Here is a 12,589-nt window from a genome sequence, read left to right as displayed (position 1 = left end):
ACGCGGTGTGGGAACACGCCATAATTTAAAACCTGACCTCACAAGCTCTTCAAAGCTTTCAAGAGTCAGGATGTTTGGAACTCGATGATGGGGTTTCGCTACATAAACAAGACCTGACCACACTCGGTGGTTGCGCTGTTTTCTGCAGTTCTCTGGAGGGGACAGTCAACATGGACCAAGGTGAGGCGCCACGGTATAGTTTTAAAGGATAACATAACCACGAGGAGATTTTGAGAAGATAATTAGGTTAATACGTTTAAAGGGATTTCACCGCTACCTCCATACACAGTCAAAATCATTTACCACCCCAAAACAAACCCCAGACTCTGTGTTAGCGGAACAGAGATTTAAGATGCTACAGCAGTGCTTTGCCACAGGACGTCTTAATCACTGAGGATAATCAGGCTTGGTTAGCTGCTTAAAATTACAGCCAGACATTCATTTTAAAATGATAAGCAAATGTCATTTTTTAGCTATGTCAAGGAGGAGGTGCTACAGATTAGCCTACTAGCACATTTTAACACCCCCGGACTAGAGGGTCATTTTTCCAATAGGACTCAACTGCTGGTTGACAATCCTTATGTTTCCACCTTGCCTCTTGGAAACAACAAGACACTTACAGACGGATTGGGGGTGGAAATTCTCTCTCACGTTTTCCTCCCCTGGCAAAAGACACACTTCATGGTTAAAAAATGTTGGGTTCCTAAACAGACTTCACAGTTTTATAAATAAAACGTGTGGCATAGGGACAGAAATGGTCATATGTAATCCCACTTTGAACCCCAAAGAGGGAATTGATGAAAGCCTTTCCACCCCCATGCCTTCTGTATCATAACTTTTTATGACCAGTTTATAAAATTAATTTAGTGAAATAAAGGTTAATGCTAAATATCTGAAATGTGAATGGTTTAAGGAATGATTTCAAATTGTTAGGTAGTTCTTAAATTTGTGTGAATGACCTCACATATTAGTTCATATCAGATAAAAGGACTACATCTCAGACAACACATGAAGAAAACGAAACGCAATACCAAACCTGGAAGAAATGTGTACTTACTTAAATGTAATGGGTTTATTGGGTCCGTATGCACTTGTCAAAAACAAAAGCGTTTACTGAGAAACCTTAAAGACTTTTAAGACTAAGGCATCATTACAATTACATTATCAAGCAACCTAATTGACTCTGTCATAGATGGTAATACAGGTTACAGCACCAACAATGAATAATATTTTGTTTCACTTTGTCCCTTCATCTAATATAATATGATTATTTATTATTCCTCTAAATTCCGCTGTGTGTGTATAACATTCTATAGCCTACAGATATTGTTCTTGATATCCCTGCGTTTGTTTACTTATATTGTTGGAACAGACTATTTATTTTTAAACACCACAGGACATAGCAGCAAAGCATTATTTATCTGCAAGTATTAACTTCAAAAATCTTTTCAATACACATTTTGCTTTATGTAAAATTCTAAGTAAGACAGCTCTGTGGGTGCCCCATGACCCTGAAAATCCGCTGCAGCTCCATTATTTGTATAGTGAGCTGCAGGCGTCCCAAGTTTCTTAAGAGATAAGCAGTCCTTGCTCTATCAAAAAAATACAAAGCTTAATGTGTTACAGAAGGATGGGGGAAATGCAAGATGAGGAGAGAAATCAAAATGACCTAGCAGCTAAAAACAGGCTAAAAGACGACGTTACGTCTTAAGTATCCACCACTTTTACTTGGAATGCTTAGATATGGGATGTTTCACCTTCTGTGTTTTTACTGCACTTCACGCTACACTAATATTTTTAAAGCATAATGTTAAACCTTCCCAAAAACAATGTGCTGATTCAATAAAACACTTGGATATGGGCGATTAAATGTGGCACTAGCTTTTTGGGTAAATGAAGATTGGGGTGTTTCGAGGGCTTTGGGAATAGGATGGGTGATAGAAGGAGGGGGAAATGAAAGGAAAGTGCCAGTAGTGCCCACTCAGCTATTTTCCCAGTCAAGATCAAAGGCATCGCCGGACTGGCCGCACCGCGGGAAACTTGAAATGTGCCCTGCCTTTGTTTGCTGTTGCTAGGAGACTTAGAGAAAGCTAAAAGTGTTTTCAGAAAGCTACAGGATCAAGAACATTTTAAATATACATTTTAAAGACTGACATGGTTTGAAACTAAGCATTGCAATTCAATATGCACAACAAATACATATTCATCTGTATTCCAGCACTGTTCAAATACTGTATAGAAGATGCAAAAAAGTAGTAGCAGTGCAAGCGTAAATGTAAATGAGCTGTCCTGAACTTCAATATACATTGGTATTTAGCTTTACTTATTTTTATGCAGCTTTTCAGGATAAACTCATATGTGGTTGAGACTAGAGATGGAAAAGAGAGAGATTAATCATTAGAGCATGTATATTTCCTCCACTTAAGCAACAATTCCATTAATGGGTGTCTTGAGTGCGTGTTACTGGGAGCTCATTAGCCATTATTAGTCTAACACTCAAATAAATGTCAGTATGTGCTGAGCAAGAGCTGCTGGTAATGGCCCTGGGTATTATCAAGACTGCTCATTTAGAAATGTGTGTCATATCTGATAAAGAAAAAATGTGCAGTGATCACAAACCGCTTTGTACAGCTATTTACTTTGTGTGGAGTAAATAAATAATAGACGTGCGGGTTAAGTTGCAATACTGACCGTGGCGCGCGATGTAGCAGTTCGTAAATTGTATCAATTCATAGAATCTGCTTTCGTCACAGTGACGTTGAGTTAAGGGCGGGACTTCATAAATGCATATGTTCCTAATAATCGTGTACCACAGACACCTCGAATTCCCATGAGATCAGGATGGAATGCCTAAACAGCCTGCGTCCATATAAGAAATCACTTAGCAACGTGTCCACTTAACCTTACTATAATATATGACTGTGCTGAGACTATCGGAGAAGCAATTCTGTTCTGCCATTGGACAGCATCCATGCCCTTGAGTGAAGTTATATTCGCACATCAATCCTATTGCAAGACATCTTGCCCCACCCCAATAAAACCTACTTTGCTCAATGCTCACTATAAATCGCTGGTGTCAATGCCTGTTAACTTGTGACTTGCGTTGATGTGACAATTCATTCTCTCAATCTAAATAAACGTATAGCAAGTTCAAAGGCCTAATTGTTATTGTTTGCATGAGTACAGTTGATATATTAAGGTTGTACAGTCTACGCCTTACCCAATGGAAGAAACAACAATGTGAGCCATGAGAGTCCAGCCGAGAGTGACCTTCATGTCTGGACCGATTAAGATTACATTCGTGCAGCGTCTGCCTCTTGTTTTCAAGAGCTTGAGCCAACTGGCACAGGCCGAGATTTCTCTCCCGGCTCTCCGTCTGCCGCAGCGACAATGACAACCAGTTACCGCATGGCGTGCAAAGATGACAAAAATACTTTCACGCCAAGGGATTTTATTCTGTTCAGGCAAACATCACGCGATTACCAAGAGCAGCTCACTACTGTTTAAAATAAATGCTACTTGTATTTTTGATCAAAGAGATTTGATTTACGTTTTAATGGAAACGTGAGCATGTGGTGTGCTGATTTTAGATCTGAAGATTATTTGAAAGTGAAGTGTACGTTAGAACATGTTTAATATGCTGTGGCTGTTGTCCGACGTCTATGCTGTTGCCACCGGCGCTTGGGTCTCAGTGGAGAATTGCTGAAAAGCAAAAGCTGTGCTCCGTTTGTTTACGTCTTTTTTCTCAGCATCATTCATGGCTGTCTCTTTCTACGCAGCGTTTAGTCTCAATAGGATCGAGCCTGTTCTGTTTCACGCACTTCAATTTGGATCCTCCCAAGTGTGACATCATCTGTTGTACTTCAAGGGTTTCTAGTGCCACCACTCAACAACATCACTCATCTGGAATACACACCAAGAGGCATTTAGCAATCACCTACACTCCGACTAAATAAATAAATCAAAGTAGGCTAACAAAACGGAGTAAAAAATGTGAAAACAGAATATGGACGTGATGTAAAAATAGGTTGGCTGTTATTTATTGTAATAGCAAAGTTTGTTTTTAAGGAGAGAGGTTTTTAATGTGACCTAAAACCTTAAACCTTAAACTATGAATACACAAATCACCAAAAATGCAATATATATTTGAAAAAATAAAATTATATGAGGTAAAACAAGAATGATCGACCTTGTGTCCCTGTCACTTGTTATTGCGTAATGTTGCGCAAACAGATGGGGCGCATAGTGAAAAAAACAAGTGCGCGTAATTCAGTATGGACGAATTCAAGTTTGGCTTATAAAAATAATAACTAAAAATATAGGATAAAACTTTTGTGGTCTTTTAGCAGTGAGCACAACTGGTTTACTTTATCCAGCAGGTGACCGCTGCCTGAACCCTGAACCCCGCGGTGACAATAAAATGTTTCGGTTCCTCGGAATTCCATAAAAGCTCAAACGTTTATAACGTTGCGAGGCAAAGGTGGTTTAAGGGAGAAAGATTTAGTAATGGTAATTAAGAGATGGGATTCTTCACTGAAAGGTCACAGAAGCCAGAGCTACTTCACCTAACCCAGTCGTGGGTTACATGACTTGTGGCCATTTCTGAACACACAAATGTAAACGTGTTCACGAGAGTTTATTAAATATCACAATGGCGGTAAAGTTTTTTTTTTTTTTTTTTGCTGTGTACAGAGTGCATGGATGAAAGTGCAATGTTTTAAATAAACGATAATACTACAGAATACTACAGATAAAACTGATAATACGGTACTCTTTTCTGCCTATAAAACGATGCTAACACATATTTGATATTAATACATGTATTTTTAGGCTATATATATATATAATTGCCTATTTTTGTAATAAAAAATTGCGTTTTAATTCCCCCAGTAGCATGCACGATATGGTTTGACATAATTTTTTCTTTATATAAGGGTATTAAGAGGCGTAAAGCTTTCTAGACGTAAGAGTACGGCTGACGTCACAGCCAAAGAGTCACCAGCCGTGTGTACGCGTCTCTAAGTAAGGACTTATCTACAGAAAAAACTCCTTACTGACAATGTGGGTGGACAGGGCGTGAAACTACTATCATCATCAGTTTTGAATGAAAGAAAGAAAACATATATACAACAAAAAGGGAGGCTCATTCCAATTCAGCTGCGTTGTTAGGACAACGAGAACCATCCCTCAGATGATTAGTTCCACTTCAAAAGAATTTACTTTCCGGCGCTGAAAACCTCCCCCTTTTGTGTCCCTACAGAGAGTTTTTACTTGCAAAAAGAAGACGACTCGTATGTTTAGTCAGTCTGTTTATTTTTTCTTCTGTTCATAGCACAATTGTATTAAATAAATAGAGTCGCCGCCACAATGGTCGAGAAGTTCATAAACATGTATAGAAGATTTACTATTCTTTTGTAGTCAGAGCACAAAGAATTAGTCACATTCAAGCTGGGACGGGGTGTTAATAATTACTGAAGCAACAAGTTTTTCCATCTACAAAAGTTTACCCTTCTTCAAATACATAAACAAAACAGGTAAAATAAATACACGACTTGTATATGCAGGACACTCCAATAAATATTCAATGATCATTAAGAACATTTCTTATTATTTGTCTGTATAAAAATAAAACAGAGAAAAATCAATAGAGGTCAAGTCTGGTTTAGCCATATGTCAACTCAGGCTGTGTGTGAAAACTACAGAAATAAGTCTGAAAACATCTCAAATGGACGAGAGCATCATGCTGAAATGAGCAAGTGGCTGATATTAAAGACAGAATTGCAGGTTGCTGTCCTCCCTCAGTCCTGAGGCTAAAGCTACTGTACAACCACCATCATGATACCCTGTTCATTTGTCCAAAACCCACATAAATGTTTTAAAGTGTTTTCCCCAAGTAAATATATGCATGTAAGGTCTTTGTTTATAGTACAGCAAGTTACAGGGGGCCGCAAGTTTGCATTAAACATATCATTCAACTCTATATTCTTATGTGTGCACAAGTGTAATCCGTTAAATTTCTACTTTTTTATTTAACACCTTTTCAGTCGATCATTAAATTAGACCTTTTTGCAACATTAAGCCCACATTATCATTATTATTAAGAAAAATGTATTCAAGAAGTGTTCTCCCATAAAAATCATTTTTTGTACCCAATATTGCAGTGCAATTGCTTAATGTAATGTCAAAAATTTCAATTATATCTCGCACTGATTCAGCATTGTTTTCATCAATATAAGTATAATAATACAACTTTCAATAACACCGACTTGAAAAATAATAAATAAGACCATAGAGTCATACATTTTCTACACATTACAGAAGGAAGGTGTGACATAGCCTTTTAATAATTGGCTTCCTTCATCCTTTAAAGATCGAAATATAACCCAAATTGTTTTGAAAACTCCTCACGTGCCTTTTAATCAGCACAGAACAAGATCTTAATTGTCATCTTAAAGATGAGCACCTTGCTATATTTAGTTACCGATTGCAATCAGTTTCTCAATGTAAGGGGTCCTTACAGGATTGACAGGATTAGTTGACACATACAAGGGTAAAGCTCCAAATCAGAGATTATATCTGGGTTATAAAATAATATGTCATTATAGATGAATACAAATTTGATGCATGTAAAATATTTCAAAACATAGCTAAAATGCATTAACGTGATCTTCTTGCTTCCATCATAGATCAATGAGCTCTGTTGTTGTTTTATTTTAAGGAGGATTTTGTTGTCAGCAGTGTGAGCGCGACTCCTGGGCATGTTTGTGATAAAATCACAATTCTGTGAGGTAATCGCAAAGCTTCTCCCAGGCTGAAATGAGATGCAAATGTTTTCATTTGGGAAATATACAAGTCTGTTTAGTGGAAGAGTACAGCTCAAGTAAACTAATAATAGCGTCTACTGTATGTATTGCTTGCCTTAGCATAAAGTGTATTTCATTTTGTAGATCTACTATATGGGTCACTGGGATTTCAAGGAGTAAAAAGAATAAAACTGAGAATAGAAATGAAGTAAAATATGCAGTGCTGAGTAAAGATCTAAGGAACCCAGTTGGTATAAAGGAAATTATTTGGGGAAAATAACAGCACTGAAGATTAATTAACATTGTTAATTTCAACTGATTGAAAGGGAATATGGCCCTACACAAGCAGACCTAATTATATCCAGCTTTTACTTGTCTTAATGGCCTATGTAAACAAAAGCGCCAGTGACTTGAAATGTTCAAAAGGCAGAATAAAAAAATTAGAAATAAACCTATCATAAAGTTGGAGCCCAAAGACCTTCACAATTGTGGAATCGTTGTATACATAAATGTACTGATTGTTGTGAAATGAAATGTAATGATTGATTACTATTGGTTACTACTCATGCTGTGAATATCTCTCGACCTTTAAGTTCCGCAAAATCGTGCAGCAGTGTAAAAACGGCACCTAAATGTTTACTAAAGGTACGCGTCTGGGCCCCTCCCTCCAGCAACTGTTTCACCAATCCCAACGAGAGACTGCAGTGACCTGATATCTTTCAAGCCAAAGGAGATTGTGCTGCTTGCACATCGCGGCATACATTTTGATGTGACTGTTTCTTCTTTTAACAAATTTAAATGTAGATCCTCTTCCGATACAATGATATTACATAACTGAAACATACATAACATCAAAAATGAAATTGTCACAACAGCGGTAAGGCAGGTTTATGGTAATTTAGGAGATACAAGGGATAAGCCAGGGATGGATGTGTTGATTACCCCAAACTCTATCCGTCTCAAGTACGTGGCTAAAAGAAATTTGTATAAAAGTCATCCATTATAATCTCCATATGTACACAATGCACACTACATTACAGCTTTACTATAATAAATGATTCAAATTTAGCAAACATGTGACTTTCATTTTTACGTGTTTTGTCAACAGAAATGGCATTTTTCCACTAATCTGTGGCATCATGATTGGCTCTATTGTATAACACACATTTCATTTTGTGAAGGAGCTGGGTTACAGTAAAGCTATTTTACTGCCTCACTTTTCCATCTAGCTATGCGCCCTAGAGTAACAGGTCAGCACCAAACCAAATCCGATTTGTCCCAACCATTAATGTCACGGCCTTTAAGCTACATATCATCACAGAGAGGATGCTTGCTCGATCAGTAATTGAAATAGCTTGGGGAGAAATGCGAGCCCTGGTTGGCCCCCTGAGCCTGCTTTATCCACTCCACCATCCATCACTGTTCTGTGTGGCCCCAAGGTGCTGTTGCAATGCTGTGAGGTTAACAGCAAGATCAACCTGGAAGACTTGCACTTTACCTAGCCCACAGGCCTGAGGATGCACGTACATGACATAAGAAAAAACATACAGTGATGAAAGCTGTCCGTTACATATCAGCGCTGCTTGTGTGTATCAAAAAGTGGTGGTTGCATGCTCAGAGAATGGCTTAACTTCAGAAACGCCATCCCTCTTTTAGATGTTCAGTTCACAGGATTGATAACATAGCCCCCTTGTGATGCATTCTGCTACAGATGAAACAAACAGCCACAATTACACGCTACTTTGAAATATTATGTGCTCTGATCAATTGATAACTGTTTTAAAACTCCACTATAAAAATTTTCATTAAAAGTCAAATGTGAACCAAACGGGAAACCAAAAAGGGAACTTTCACTCAATTATTCTGTTGGTCCTCTCTAATATCCAAAGATGCTGCTGTTCTTGCTGCTCATAGAGATGTAAGATTATTTTGACTGATGTTGAACAAAATGTATTTTGTATTATATACTTCCCAAAGAATTAAGAAAATAAAAACGAATCCATATTTTGAAAATTGCATGACATGTCTTTGTTAAGGCTATGGCTAGCAGTAGAGATGAATTAGCTCCAGTGTGCCTTTTAAATGTTCAACTGGCCTCTCACATCCATGAAGGCTGCCAAAAGTGCCCTTGCCAAGAAGTGAAGGACACAGTACGTGCTCTTCTAGTTGATCTTTACTAAATAGGATTTGGAAGGGAGATCAGAGGAACTGGGTGATGGCCATGGTCACCCTTCTGAAAGCATAGCTACTGGTGCTCAGATTCAGGGGGCATCCTCAAAGTTGCCCGTTCAAAGGGGCAAATCCACAACAATGTGGCATGTGGATTTAGGGATAAACAACCTAATGTTGCATTCTGCCATAAGATAGCCCATGTCAATTGCAAGCCATATCTGCATGCTTATTGGTTGAGCTGTCACTTGCTACCCTTGTCAGTTTTCCCTGGGACGCCATCATCGAAAACCATCATAGACATACAGTATCTTATGTAAGGCATGGATAATGAATGAACAAAAAAGAGGGTATAAAAAAGAACATTTCTTAAGTATTTAAAAGATATGTACATGGCGGTGAACTGCAATCCTAAAAATGCATCAAAAGACAAAACTGCATCAGATATGTGGACGGGCGTAGTCGGCTCCTTCTAGTTTTATAATGCCGTCGTGGTTAACTGAAGAGTGCCAAAGCCTCTAGCTTCATTTTGGTGGACTTCCCGAGGTTTGACAAGAGATTGGAATGTCCAGCAAGTGAATAGATCGGTATTTAATAAGCTGTGGTACTAGCTGAGCTACGCAGGGGGCTGGCACCACCAGTACAACAAGAACACTGCACTGCGGTTAAAACCCAAGTGATCGACAAACTGTTTTACCAGCAACGCAATTCTTATCACTTTCATCAAAACACATAATTAGTCCAAACTCATCTTGTTTAATTTTAACCATATTGAACCATTCATGGTTACCCATGAATCCTTCCCAAAAGAATTCAATTTGTGTATCCTCCTAACATGTGATAATTGTCAAGTTAACGCTTTAGCATCTTTTATAATGAATCCAGGAAAGCAAATGAGACAAATTATTTCACAGACATTCACAGGAATCATGACAACTGACAAGACAACAGAACATTTGAGTTCCGTTTCTTGTACGACTCTCACGTTTCATGTGTTTGATAGCCTCATTACAGCCTCACCTCTAAAATCAATTTCCCTATGTTTGCAGCATCACTCTCATTACGCACGCCGTAAGCATAGGGTGCACACGTCTGCGCCAAAGCCCTCAAACGCACCCGGTTTGGAAAGAGATTAAGGAAAGCAAACCGAAGAAGAGGACACATAACACCTGTAAAAAAGCATCAAGGGGCAAGAGAGTATGAGCAAAAGTGGTGTAAGCGATCTGAAGGACAGAAGATCAAATGAGGTGAGTTTTGTGATCGGACATTTATGAAACACTAAGGACTCTGGCTTAAAACTCCCACCTGTCACAGGACCACACTGCTGAGCAGATTCAGGGGCCTGTATGAGGGAGTCATGGGAGAAGAGGGTAGCCAGGAGTACATGCAGAGCTGCAGATGAGAGGATGGAAAAGTGGGCTGCCATATAAAGGAGGGGGCTGGGATGAAAAGAAGCCCAAGTCAGGGAGCACCAACACCACTGGCTTGACCTGGGGACGAACTGGAAAAGGCAGGAATCCAATTAAAATCACACCCCATCGGCCCGTATAAAGGCACCAGCCCCTTACCAGGCTGACGTAACTTCACACAGTTTCTGCTAGATGTGTCAGTTCAGAGCAGGTGGAATGCTGACGATATTGAGATCATATAGCTCTGGATTGGTTACAATCTGTGTAAGCAATGATTGGTTAAAAAGCCTATGACACACTAGGTATATGTTATTGTGTCTATAATGGAAAAAATATAAGTGCTGAACATACTGCAAGATCTGGTATTTTAAAAATGCAAAAAATTCAAACTAACCTACGCCGTGCATTCTTGTTGCTAGGCAGAAAGCACTCAAAAAATTATAGAGAATGAAGGCGATGTACTGGTAAGAGGTTGCGTCCTGTTCACAGCAACACAAAAAATATAAACAAATGAGGGTGTGGTCATAATGCTGCATTTAGCTATTCATTGTCACTTGCTCTGTAAAAGTCAAGATATTTTTTTACCATACCTAAATATTAACCTCTAAAAGGGTCTAAGAAAAGCTTGGGGAGACCAATTAATAATTGTGTCCAATTAATATGTACACCAACATGAATTTGTAAGAAAGCAAATTAGCATTAAAACAAATACTGGTATATATTTTAAATACATTTCTGATATAGTAAAAAATAAACCAAATAGTATTTTAAACGTCCCGGCAGGCATACGGTCAATATGAAGCAAACTTGTTAATCTCAGTGAAACAAAAATTACACGTTTAAATACAGTACAACTAACAATATTTAGAATGTAAGTGTAAGTTAACTAAGATAGGTAAAGAATCATAACAGTCAACATATGGTTACAATATAACATTACCTTTACGTAGGAGATTAACATTATGACACAAATACTCTAGTACTATACCATCCAAAGGCATTTTAGCAGATGTCCAAAAATCATTTAATCTTGCATTTTGTATTTTGACCAAGACTGGATTGTTTGGGAAAATATATTACATGGCAGTAAATAGCATTTAATTTCTTTTACCAGTAGCACTGTTCTAAAATAAGATTTTCAACTGAAATGTAAACAAAAAGTTTAACTTGATTAATCAATTCTTAAATTATATGTTATGATATTTATATTACGTTTCTCCGCTTATTTTAGCATACTTGTTTCAAATGAATGGTATAGTGCGCAAGAAAGCTTAAATTTGTTGAGGTTAAAAAAGTTAAGGTACCTCAACAAAGTTAAGCTATCCTCAGTTCTGATCAGTTGTAATACATTGATTTACAATTTGACCTCACACCATCAACATTCAACATTATGAGCAACTGCAAACATCTGTATAATATGTGAAACATTCACTTTAACTGTATAATCATCATATGAAAGATGAATTCCTTAACTCAGAGATAATTGTAGAGCGGCAACAGCAATTTGCTTTGTTTCCTTAAAAAACATTTTTTTTATGATTTTCAAATTCAGTGCAAATGCCATTTATAACAAACACTTAAACATTACGAGGCGGTTAATCTAGGACTAGGCCTTATTTATATTAGGACATTTAAGAAGTTTTTACAAGCATACCTAACAAAAAACACTACAGATGTGCATTTTGAGACAAAATAATGTCATCAATATATGATAAAATTAGTCAGGAAAGGAGTTTTAAAATTAAAGCAGCTCAAACATGCATTTTAGTCTAGGGCTAGGATAAGCCTTGTCCGGGAAACTGCCCCTATATGTAAACATAATCTGGCACTAGTGATATGATGTGTCAGAAGAGACATGTATCATATTTTTGTTTTTTAAAAGATTTTTCATATCTCCTTATTAATTGTTTTTAAGTACTTTGAAAGCCGGGTTAAAGCTCCCTTTATTCAAAAGGTAACAATTTGGTAACATTTTTTGTAAACAAAAACACAGAGGTTGCTGTGTTCTGTGGTCACTACATTTTCTGCAGTGTAGTTGTATTATTGTAATAACCAACTAGGGGAGAAATTAGTCTTTTAAAGTGTGCTTCACATGTTGGTAGAAGCTTCACAGTATTTAAAGTGTTAGAAAGCCAACTGACATGTACAAATTACAAATAAAAAATGCAGCTCTACAGTTTATCCAACTTCTGCACCACCACATAAAAA

General features: G+C 37.6%; 1 long non-coding RNA gene across 1 annotated transcript in view; it reads right to left on the bottom strand.

Moving 5' to 3' along the window:
* The window catches only part of LOC135756293 (uncharacterized), a 106,545-nt gene that overhangs the window by 18,226 nt on the left and 75,730 nt on the right, over positions 1-12,589 (bottom strand). The window lies entirely within an intron of this gene.

This window comes from Paramisgurnus dabryanus, chromosome 16, assembly GCF_030506205.2.
Source record: "Paramisgurnus dabryanus chromosome 16, PD_genome_1.1, whole genome shotgun sequence".
Classification (NCBI taxonomy): Eukaryota; Metazoa; Chordata; class Actinopteri; order Cypriniformes; family Cobitidae; genus Paramisgurnus; species Paramisgurnus dabryanus.
The sequence above is the reverse complement of the archived record's forward strand: the minus strand, read 5'-3'. Positions and strand labels throughout refer to the sequence as shown.